Here is a 10,930-nt window from a genome sequence, read left to right as displayed (position 1 = left end):
ATTTCTTTGACATGATTTCCTGTAGAGTAACATAAGCATGTATAGGTTTTAACAAACTACTAATTAAATTGCGTACACACATTAACAAGCAGGAATACAGATACACAGTAAAAGCAGGCCTACAATTACTGGCCATATCCAACGAAACCAAGAAAACCAGTCAGGTGACCCAGGCATTTGTGAAAACTTATTGACAATATGATGGATATCATCTAATTGATTTTGAATAGTTTGAGAAGAATCAGACAAATTGAGACAACACATTCTTGGAAACTGTTCACATCCTACGTGCTCTTTTAACAGCAGACGGTCCATAGCAGCGCGATCCTGAGGCTCTGCAGCTCGCACTTCTCCCAGTTCTTGGCTGAGTTCCGATAATACAGAAGCAGTCAAATTTGTTGTTTTGCTGGATGCACAGGCCAGCTTAGAGATCTCTTTCTGCATTCCTACGACAAGTCCAGGAACCGGCAGGAGGAACGCAGCTGCAACTGCAACAGCGGCAGGATCTCCAAGTTCCAAGTTTTCATCACAATCTGACGGCAGAGCTCGGAGACGTCTCTTACGCTTCTATCCAGATGGTCTATTAGATCAGGAAGAATGCGTTCCACCCCACAAACACCTCAATAGTGTGAAGAAAGGGCTTGATATGTTTTGCCATTACACAAAAATACCCAACCATTTGGAAGTCTATATCCAGAAGACCATTTTACATTGATTGTAGAATTACAGTAAGAGGGCACATGAGTACAATCAATACACACACAGCCAGTGATCATAGCCGTGCTAACAGGTGAATGTAACTGGGCATCAGGAGTGAGCGTCTCGGGGGGAAGCGCGGCATTTCTGTAACATGAAACATTCAGTAATAAAGTTTGGCATTATTCCCTTTGGCAGGGCTCTCCAGGTAAATATATATCGGGTAAATAAGCCAAATTAGTCAAATATTTTCCTTGATGAGAAGAAATTCCTCTGACATGTTCCAGGGGCCCTCTGGAAAATATCAGAGTTAATTAGAGGTAAAAACACACTTTTCTAAATTTGGTCTTGGGAAGTTGTCAAAAGTTTTTAAGGCACTTGCCTAAATATAATTATAGTTATTAAATAACACTTACTATTTAACCAGAATGATAATAAGAAAGTTTAAAAGCAAATGCAGAAGGTTACACAGTTAACAACACTTAGCTTAGTCTTTTTAATATTAAGATCTCATTTTCTTAAATACTCAGACAATTCATTGAGACTTTAAGCATAAGAAACTGTTTTAATAATCAGAAAACTTTACAATCTTTCAACATTAAAGGTAGAGTAAGAAACTTTTGTTCTTTTAACAAACAAAAATTCTAGTCTTGCTGTGTACTTGATATCAAGATTTATTTGCTTTAATTTCACATAGCATGACTATATCAATTTTTTATACTTTTTACAACTTTTACATTCAGTCTTCACTGTCTTTAAACAAACAGCTGTACTTTTGAATAGTTATCTTCTTTTACTTTCAATACAATGCATTTCTATTCCTTATACCTTCTCTTATTAAAATATACATCCTTTAGCATCCAGAAATGTTTTCCTTATTATATTAAGTAGTTTTCATTAGAACTTAAAACCATTTGTTACCTTAACCTTCAGTAAACACTGAAAAACAGGCCACTGTAAACTGTTACACCAGCATTCTTCAGATTGATACATCTATGAACATATTTTATCATTTTTGGAAATGTGCCTTACAGCACAATTTCTCATTAAGCATAAAATATGTCTATATAACTTAGCAAACTTTAAGAATTTTGGTTGCCACAAAAATTCTAACTTTTTGCAGATATATACACTGTTATACATTAATACAGTATTATTATTAAGATGTTTATTTGCTACACTTGTTTACTTATTTTTAGCAACCATGCCAGATTACTTATAAAACTTTTACCAAACATCAAAGTCAAGCTTTTCTTTAAGCATCTTCTTGAAATATTTAACAGGTAACATCAACTTAAATGACTTTAAGTAAACTTTGGCAGTTGTTAACTATAAGGACATGTCCGTTTCACTTAAACTTAAATTAGCTTTAATGCTTAACATTTTTTATTAGATTTTCTGGAAGTTTTAGAATGCTCAATGTTCACAAGTGCTTGTCTTTAAATTAATTTTTATTAATACCATCCGGAGGTAGGAAGTATTTTTCATTTACACGCTTAGACACACAAACATACAGACTGAGACATAATGACTACAGTTAGCAACACTTTACATACAAAAACATATACACAAACTGATTAAATATTTGAGTTACTAATATTCAATTGCCTTCTTTCTTTTTAGCTTACTTGATTAAAGTACTTCAGTTTTCAAGAATACACTCTAAGGGCGAGCAGTTTACGTAACTGGGTTAAGGTTTAGATGGCCCCAGACTAACAGGGCCGATGAAAGCTCTGAACTGATACGGACTGTGTGTGTCCAGGGGGCTGGAAATGAAATGCAAGTACAATTCTAGCAGCAGTCATTTAAAGCCAGGCTGTGTTGTAAAAGATAAATTTCTTCTACCTCAGGGAGTCTAGTTTAAGACTTCCCAATTTTCAAAGATAATGATGAACCCAGTAAGTAGAATAGATTTTCACTAAAGGAATTTAGATAACTACTTCCATATTGTAGTAGTGCACGGGACTTTTCACTATTTTCCTTGTGGCAAAATATATTTAGCTGCATAACATTATATCGCATACTTCTTTCAGGGGCCAAGCCTCTCTAATCAGAGTGTTTGTGTTGAGGCCAGGTTTATGTGCAGAAGATAAGACACTTCTTTCTTAGAGTGTAGGGATTGAATTACTCTCAGTTAGTTTTCCTAGTTTCCTCTGCCTGAGCTTTAGTCCTTCCTCGAGAGGCCCCTGCCTGTCTGGTAAGTGCAGGGACTGTGTGACTTTTCTTCACTGCTTAGAGTCTTGATCTGAGTCACAGGCTTGTTTCGCTTCCCTGGGGCTGCAGACAAGGAAATGCTTAGCTCCAGGACGACTGCCTCTAGGGAAAGGAGTTAACAGAATAGAGCTATTTACTTGTTGGTTTGACCTTTCAGCTTGATGGCTTTACAGACCCCATTTACATTACATTACACAGGAAAAAGTGGCGCAGGCCTAAAAGGACTGCTTTGAAAGGGAGCAGAGGAACCCTTGCAAAGGGAGAGATAAAATTCAGAGACTGTTACGGACATTTATGGTGGGGTTTATACCCTTTTACACCAGTTTCTCTCACTGCTTGGGAATTATCCTGCTAATCACCTACTGTAAGAAATCTGATCTGTGAGATAAGAAGTCGGGATCATCTGCATCTTTCGCATAGGCAGCAGCCTAGCTGGAGGTTCACTCAGCGCCACAGGATCAATCAGCCGGAGCTGAGATCTAAGGACCACGGTCTACTGATCCAGTCAGCCCTCAGAGTCGGCAGATTAGGATAGGAAAGTAGGAAATCGGCTCAGCCACTCCCCGACATTCCCGTCTGTCCAGAGGCGGGGGATCAAGGAGCGGCAGACACCAGGAAACCTTTCACCCGGGACTTAAGACTGGTAGCCGCCGCTAATCGTCTTTTAAGTGGCTAACGGATGCCCAGACACATTTTATGAGATAAAGACTGCAGCATTAAGTCAGGAATAAGAGCGAAGCGTGGGTCTCCTACCTTGTGGGCGTGAGCATCAGGTTCCGTGAGATTGATGAAGCTAGAAGAGAGTTAGGGACACCCCCTGCCTCACTCAGAGGCCAGGGCAGGCTGAAGCAGGCTGGAAGTCAGAGACAGACAGAGAGAGGCGCTCCTCACGGATACCCAGTCGGGCTGTCGGGGTCTGATTCCAGACACGCGGGCCTTTCAGAAGCCGCTGAAGTGCAGCCTCAGCCTAGAGTCTCGCAGTTGCCCACGGCCTTGCTCGGTCTCTCGCATCCAAGGAGAGGCCTCTGAAAGGGAATCCGGGCCTCCGCTCAGCTGACTTTCCCGGCTCCCAAGGGAGACAGGGGATCCACTGAGGGAGATGCAGGGGAAACTGTCGCTCGAGACTTTGACATCAGCAGCCAGGCTCGTCCCATTTAAGTGGCTGACGAGCGCCCGATGTGTGCCACAGACAGCTTCCTTCTATAAGGACAGTGAAAGAAAAGGCAGGCTTGGATGCTGATACTCACCTCTGAGGTTATCCCGGGCGAGCCCCTAAAAAGGGGGAGTTTGTAAAGGTTGCAAAGCAAGAGTGATCAAGTTACATAAAGACTAGATAGGCAAAGGAATAGCATCGCCCTGTCCATGAGCTTTCTTAAGATCTCGCATAACATTAGCCCAATTAGTTTGAGGGTTCCCTGCGGTGGCAACCAATAACAATATTTTTTAATGTATTTATGCAATTGGGCAAAATCCTTCTTAGAAGTTTTCACTCCTGATGTTTTTAGGAGGGCACAGAGTAATTTTAAATAGTCCTCCGGTTAGCTGCTTTGGTCTGTTTGGCCCATTATAGTGTCCTGACATCTCGATCCTGTCCCTATGCGCGATTTCTCGGGAGTCTTACCGGATCGACGATCTTCGGAGCTGCCCGCTCTGCTTGTCAAGGGTCGCCAGAGCGGAGCTTCCCTGCTCTGAGTTTCAACGGTCCCTGTTCGGGTGCCACTTGCCCATCCCCTCCCTGCCTCTAAGCCCCAGACAAGAGAGGAGATGGGATGAGTTGCTGAAGACCTGAAAGGGTCAGCCAGGGGGCTCAAGGCGTAAAAGCTCAAGAGCAATGCTGAGAAGACACTCCTCATGTTTACTGAGCAAATGAACTTACAATGAACTCAAACATCATTATCCGGCCTTGAGTCTAGCCCAAGGTCGCGACGCTTCTCAAGGATACCAAACTGTGTGAAGATGGCTCCGAGCCATGAGAACTGCTTTGGTTCCCATCACTCAGTCCTTGATTACACATCAACAGAGTGTGTGGGAAAAACAGTCAAGTCATGTGTGCTCATACATTCGATTTCTACCTTACTTGAATTATGTATCAACCCCATCAATCCCACAGGGGGGAATCTAGTAACCACAATGTTGCTCATGTGATTGTATATTAATACCAAAATAATACAGAAGGTGGAGCACAACTCCTTCCTCCTTAAGTGGCTTCCTGTACAGTATGGGGAGGAAGACTGAGTTGAGGGTGCAAAAACCTGACAAGCGTCGCCAGCCAGGTGGCTGAGGCTCACACCAGCAGGGATGAATCACCACATTGATACATGCACCCTTGATAACACGTGATGACAGTGACCCTTCACCTCTATGGTCTTCCAGTTTAATCATGAGAAAAACACACAATTCCAACTGAGGCACAATCTCCAAAATACCTGACCAGGACGTCTCAAAGCCGTCAAGGCATCCGAAACAAGGAAAGCCTGAGACACTGTCACAGCTGTCAGAAAACCGCATAAAACCTAAATGGATTTACTCCCACCAGGAGGTTTAAAGCATTTTCACAGTGAGGTATTAACAAAGGGCCACGCGGTGGAAGCGGCTCAGGCTGAGAGTCGGGCGGGAACTGATAAGGGCCTGGCGCTACCTGGTCCAGGTTTTTAAATGTACCAATAAGAAAAGAAAGATGCAACTGGCTTAGGCGACGTCCGGGAAAGAATGTGAACCCTGCAGTACTCAGCCAACGAGGAACCAGGGCAGGGACTCGCGCACTAGGAGGTAAATCACTGGGGCCAAACTCCCCAGGGGTGCCTGCCCACCAGACTCCCAATCCTGCAAGACCGACATTAAAGCCTCGCTCCACTGTCCTCTTTCTCTCCGTGTCCACTTACTGAATTTGGACCAGTGAGTGGGTTTCTCACAGCGTGACCCATCAGTAAGTCTGAGGCGCATCCCTAATCCCTGAGTTTCCCTCTTTATGGCTACGCAGCCCAGGCCACCGTCGTCTCTGAGAGCCTCTGTCACCTCTCCAGGCTTGCCGTCTTGCCTCCTGCAACCTCGGCACAGCAGCCACAGAGCTTTTAACCCTCCGCTAGTTCCCGTGGCAGAGTCAGCACTTGCCATGCCGGGGCCTGGAATCCAGACCGTGGCCTCAGCAGCCTCCTCCGGGTGGCCTTCCCTGGCCGTCCCCCTAACGCCATCTGCCACACCCTGGTCACTCTTTAGGATTTGAGCCCCTGCCTTATTTTCCTCCTGTCACCTTGTGGTGGACGCAAGGGCTCCTGACCCAGTAGCCACTCATGCCTCCTCTTCTTTTCCTGGCAGAAAGAATTTCCGCTTCGGTCAGGTGGCAGGAAACCTGAGGAAACATGCTGGTTTCCCCTGGTCCTGAGGAGACCTTGGATATCGGGATGACGGCGGCCACAGCCCTTCCTACTGCCAGGGATCAGTTTAGAAGAAGCATGGGCCCCAGTCCTGACCAATGGACCCAGAGGCATTCTTCTGGAGACCGTTACAAGCTCTCCCCGCTCTTAAAAAGGGACAAGACGAAGGAGGGAGGAACATGCTCTTTCCTGTGCCCTCTGGTTTGGACCTCAGGGCAGGAGGAGGTGATCCTCGTCCCCGCTGTGATCCGCATGCTGAGCTGGCCGCTGCTGGGAGACCCTGACTTCACCCCGGACACACTGGAACCCCCGTCATGTACTGACTGCTGGTCACTACGCTGCTGACTCTTCTGTCCTTATGGCCCAAAGCAATAGCTAAGACCACCTCTTTGCTTATTTATTCCTGCTGCTCTCCTGCTCCTAAAATGTGAGCTCCCTGAGGGGAGCACCTGGGTCCCTCCTGTGTCGCTGTGTGCCCCCTGCATGGACTGGGCGCTGACACACACTGCAGTGGGCACCTAAGGGCCGGCTCCCGGAATGTATGGGGACCTGCCCCCTCCAGGGTGGAGACTAAGCTCACTCGTTTCTGTGGCGCTGGTGAGTGGCAGGAGCCCTAAAGCCTTTGTTGGCTCAACAGGCCAGAGAAGCCAGAAGATAGCTGCTTAACAACACAATTTAATAAGATTTACAAACTGACTTGTACAAAAAAAACTTAAGAATGTACAAAGTCATTGCCATACTAGGGGCTAAATGCAGAGGGCACGGTCTCCTGATGAGGAGTCTGACATGTTGGGAGATCCAGAAGTATTTTCCCACTGGTTGCCCACACCTCAGCCTTCTCTAACAGATGTAACGAAACCCCCAAATTGAGGCGAAGATTGGTGAGGACTCAGATCTAACATGTTTCCCCACACAAGGCTCCCTGCTCCGGAGAATAGAAGGGGAGAGACTATTGACCTAAAGAGAACGGAGCCTCTGGCACCAGCTGGCAAGGATGTCACAGTGTCCGACGATGGCGGCGCTCTGCCTGTTGATGGCCAATGCCCGCTGTGTTTGCAAGCTGGGCTGGTCAGTGGGGGGCAGGGGGGTGGGGGTGGAGGCAGAGGGATGCCGCGAACACCTCGGGGAGGCTGAAGGGAGAGGTGACGGCCCGAGGTCCTCATCCCGATGATGTGCTGCCTGGCCCTGGCTCACGGCCCAAATCACCCCTGCAAGGGGCCCATGTCAGCCCCCATCTCCCCTTCCTCCTCCTTCTCCTCCTCTCGGAGCAGGAAGGCCTTTGCTGGTCTCTCCGCCCTTACAGTTTGTTCCATGGGGTCCTGAAGCCGGTGCTGCCTCATGTGGGCATTTCGACTCTGGATCTTGTCAAACACCCTGCAGAGTCAGCAGAGGACACGGGTCAGAACAAGGGGAAGGTGGGCCGAGGGCCCAAAGGGACAAAGGGCAGGCTGTGCGGGTGCATCTGGGGACAGGGCTGGTGCCCACCTCTCACACTCTCTGCAGGGAAAAGTGCCTCGGCCCTGTACGCTCCCCGGAGGCTCAGGGGTCTGCTTGGGACCAGCATTTGGGCTTGCGTTGACGGATTCTCCCCTGCATCTCTTGGTCTTCATCTTCAACTCAGGGGTTGGACGACCTTTGGGTCTCTTCTGAGGAGTGCAAGTGGCCTGTAGAAGGGGCAGAAATGACATCAGGGTGCCGACCTTCCACCCTTCTGAGGGAAATGCTCTCCTCTGTAGGGGCACCCTTTCCCACCCCAACCTGGGTGATCAGTAGCTATCCAGACCAGCACTGAACACCAGTGAGACTCCCTTGCCCCAGAATCCCCTACCTTTGTTTCTGTTCTGTCTGCCTCGTCCAGCTTTCTTTTGACCTCATTTCCCAGGCCTGGGGCCCGAACATAGGCAAACCTGATCTTTCTTTTCCAGGTGTAGTAATACTCTACACACTGGGCCACTGTCTTTGTCTGGACCTGGTGAAAGAAAACAGCAGCGGGCTTTGGGCACTGCCTCACACGCCCCCTCGCCATGGGGCTAGGCACTTTCTGAAAGCTCTCCTGGAATGTCTCTCCCCTTGGGCTTGGCACGCCCCTGGGCTACAAGAAGCACAGAAGCACAGAGTCCTGCTGGTGATGAGGGGCTCAGGGTGAAGCCACCGTAGCCAGCACCGTCTAAGCTCTGCACGCTCTCTGAGCCCCAAGTCAATCCCGGGAGGCCTTCCCTATGGGAAGGTGTACACGAGGGCTCCCTACACAGGCGCTCACTGTCAGGCCTAATGGCTATGCATTTACCACTTGAGACTCCCTGCAGCAGGATGCCCTCATCAGCAGGTACCACAAAGCCTTTGCAACAGCCAGGCAGCGCCCTGCAGTGCAGAGGTAGGCGGTCCACGAGAGGAGGGGGTTTTGAGGGCACAGTCAGATCCTTGGGCATTCAGACTCCAGCATGTGCTCTCACCCCACTAAGAATGGACTCCATTAATAATAACTTCTGTAAAAACAAAACGGAACAGGAAAGTTTAATTGCTCTAGGAAGATGATTTCTCAGGAAAATTAAATTGGGCAGTTAAGATGTGGGGCTCACTTCAGAAAATACTTTCTCCATGTGAAATTTTTTCTGCTCTGTATATCTTCAAAGACTAGGATCCAGAGTAGTAAATCCTCTGCCTAAGAAATATCACTCGGTTAGAAGAAAAAAAAAGAAGTTGGACTCTGCTTCCAAACAAGATGGAGCAACAGGAGCTACACTGACCTTCCCATTCAAAACAATGAGAAGAAACAGTCAAAATGTCTGAAATAATGTTTGGTGAGACGCTAGGCAAGCCAAGAACAAGTCTTTCTGAGAGACAGAAAATAAGCCCCCACTGTGCCAACACACTACACCTTGGGAGAGTTTCCAGGCCATGGCCTGAGGAGAGGGATCTGGGCAGAGCCCGGTGGACTTCCTGAGCTGAGATGGGAGGGGGGATTCTGGGAGAACAAGGTGGTGAGAGTTCACAGGACAAGGCAGGACAGGGAAGAGCTGCTCAGAGGAAAATTCCAGAGATCTGGGGGGTGCTCCCCTCCAGCATTCAGCAACGTGCTGACCAGCATGTGAGTATGAGGTGGCCCAAAACTGGGTAAAGAACCACCTGAAAGAATTAGATGAAAAGGTACCTCACACAGGGCCAGGAATAGCACCTGGTTTCCACCCACTGGGGTGGGAAAAAACTCATAGTTCATGGGACATTGATAGAGAAATGAGGAGGGTTTTGCCTCCGTAATGAGGAATAATTAGCCTTAGACAAAAATGGTCCAAGTTAAACAAATCCGAAACCAGTACCCAAAAGGAACAAGCTGTTTTCAAGTAACCATGTATCAGAACAAAGTTCAAGAATACTTACTAAGAATACAAAAATATTCAGCACTCAACAAGCTATAATTCACAATGCCAGGAATCCACTGAAAAATTACCAGGCATAGAAAGCAGGAAAATATGACATATAATGGGAAAAAAATCAATCCATCAAAATCAACCCAGAATGGACACAGATGTTAGAATTAGCAGGAAAGGGCACTAAAAGTCATTATAATTGTACATTATATGTTGAAAAAGTTAAGTAGAGACCTGGGACACTAATGAGACCCAAAAAGAACTCCTAGAGATTAAAATTACAATGTCTGAGATGAAAACTACACTGCAGATTAGATACTGCAGAAGAAAGGATTACTGAACTTGGAAATATAGCAATAAAAATCATCCAAAATGAAACACACAGAGAAAAGAAGAATCAGTCGAAATGAAAAGAGCATCGGTGACTCCTGGACAACTGCAGGAAGCCCAGCACCCACTCAGTGGAGCCCTCAAAGGAGAAGGGGGGATGCAAGAAATGTTTGAAGAAACAAGACTGAATTTCCCCAAATGTAAGGAAAACTATAAACCCACAGATAAAAGAAGCTCAACAAACTGCAAGCACAAGAAAGAAAAATGAAGAAAGCACACCAAAGCCCATGATAATAAAATTGCTCAAAGCCAGTGATAAAGAGAAATTCTGACAAATATCCAGCCAGAAAAAAAGAAGACATGTTATATGCAGAGGACCAAAGACACAGAAATCTGGAGATTTCTTATGAAAAATAATAAAAGCCAGAAGAAAGTAAATTACCTCTTTAAATTACAGAGAAAAGACCTGCCAAGCTAGAATTCCACACTTAACAAAGATGTCTTTCAGAAATGAAGGTCAAATAAAGGTTCTTTTTTAGCTATACAGAAGCTGGAAAAATTCATTATTGGCAAATCTGCACTTTAAGAAATGTTAAATGACTTACATTTATTTCCTTCTGGAAAATGATACCAGATGGAAATATGCATCTACATAAAGGAATGCGGAGCAATGAAAATGTAAGTACATGGGTAACTATATAAGACATTTTTTTTTTTTTTTTTTTTTTTTTTTAATAATTATTTTTTATTGAAGGGTAGTTGACACACAGTATTACATTACATGAGTTTCAAGTGTACAACACAGTGGTAGAACATTTATATACATAATTCTAGGTTCCAGCTATCACCCTACCAGGCTGTTACAATATCTTGACTATATTCCTTATGCTATACCTTACATCCCGGTTACTAATTTATTTTACCATTGGAAGTCTGTCCTTTTTTTTT

At 45.8% G+C, this 10,930-nt stretch overlaps 1 long non-coding RNA gene across 1 annotated transcript; it reads right to left on the bottom strand.

The window, feature by feature from the left end:
* Window positions 1–200: 200 nt before the first annotated feature.
* LOC130680901 (uncharacterized) lies at window positions 201–4,623 on the bottom strand. Its single transcript, XR_008993926.1, has 3 exons — window positions 4,532–4,623; window positions 3,664–4,110; window positions 201–3,012 (listed from the first exon to the last, which is right to left on the bottom strand). It is a non-coding gene; the product is annotated as an uncharacterized LOC130680901 (long non-coding RNA).
* Between the last annotated feature and the right edge of the window lie 6,307 nt (window positions 4,624–10,930).

Source organism: Manis pentadactyla, chromosome 15, assembly GCF_030020395.1.
Source record: "Manis pentadactyla isolate mManPen7 chromosome 15, mManPen7.hap1, whole genome shotgun sequence".
NCBI classification, from domain to species: domain Eukaryota; kingdom Metazoa; phylum Chordata; class Mammalia; order Pholidota; family Manidae; genus Manis; species Manis pentadactyla.
Note: the sequence above shows the minus strand (reverse complement) of the source record. Positions and strands in the feature narration are given on the sequence as shown.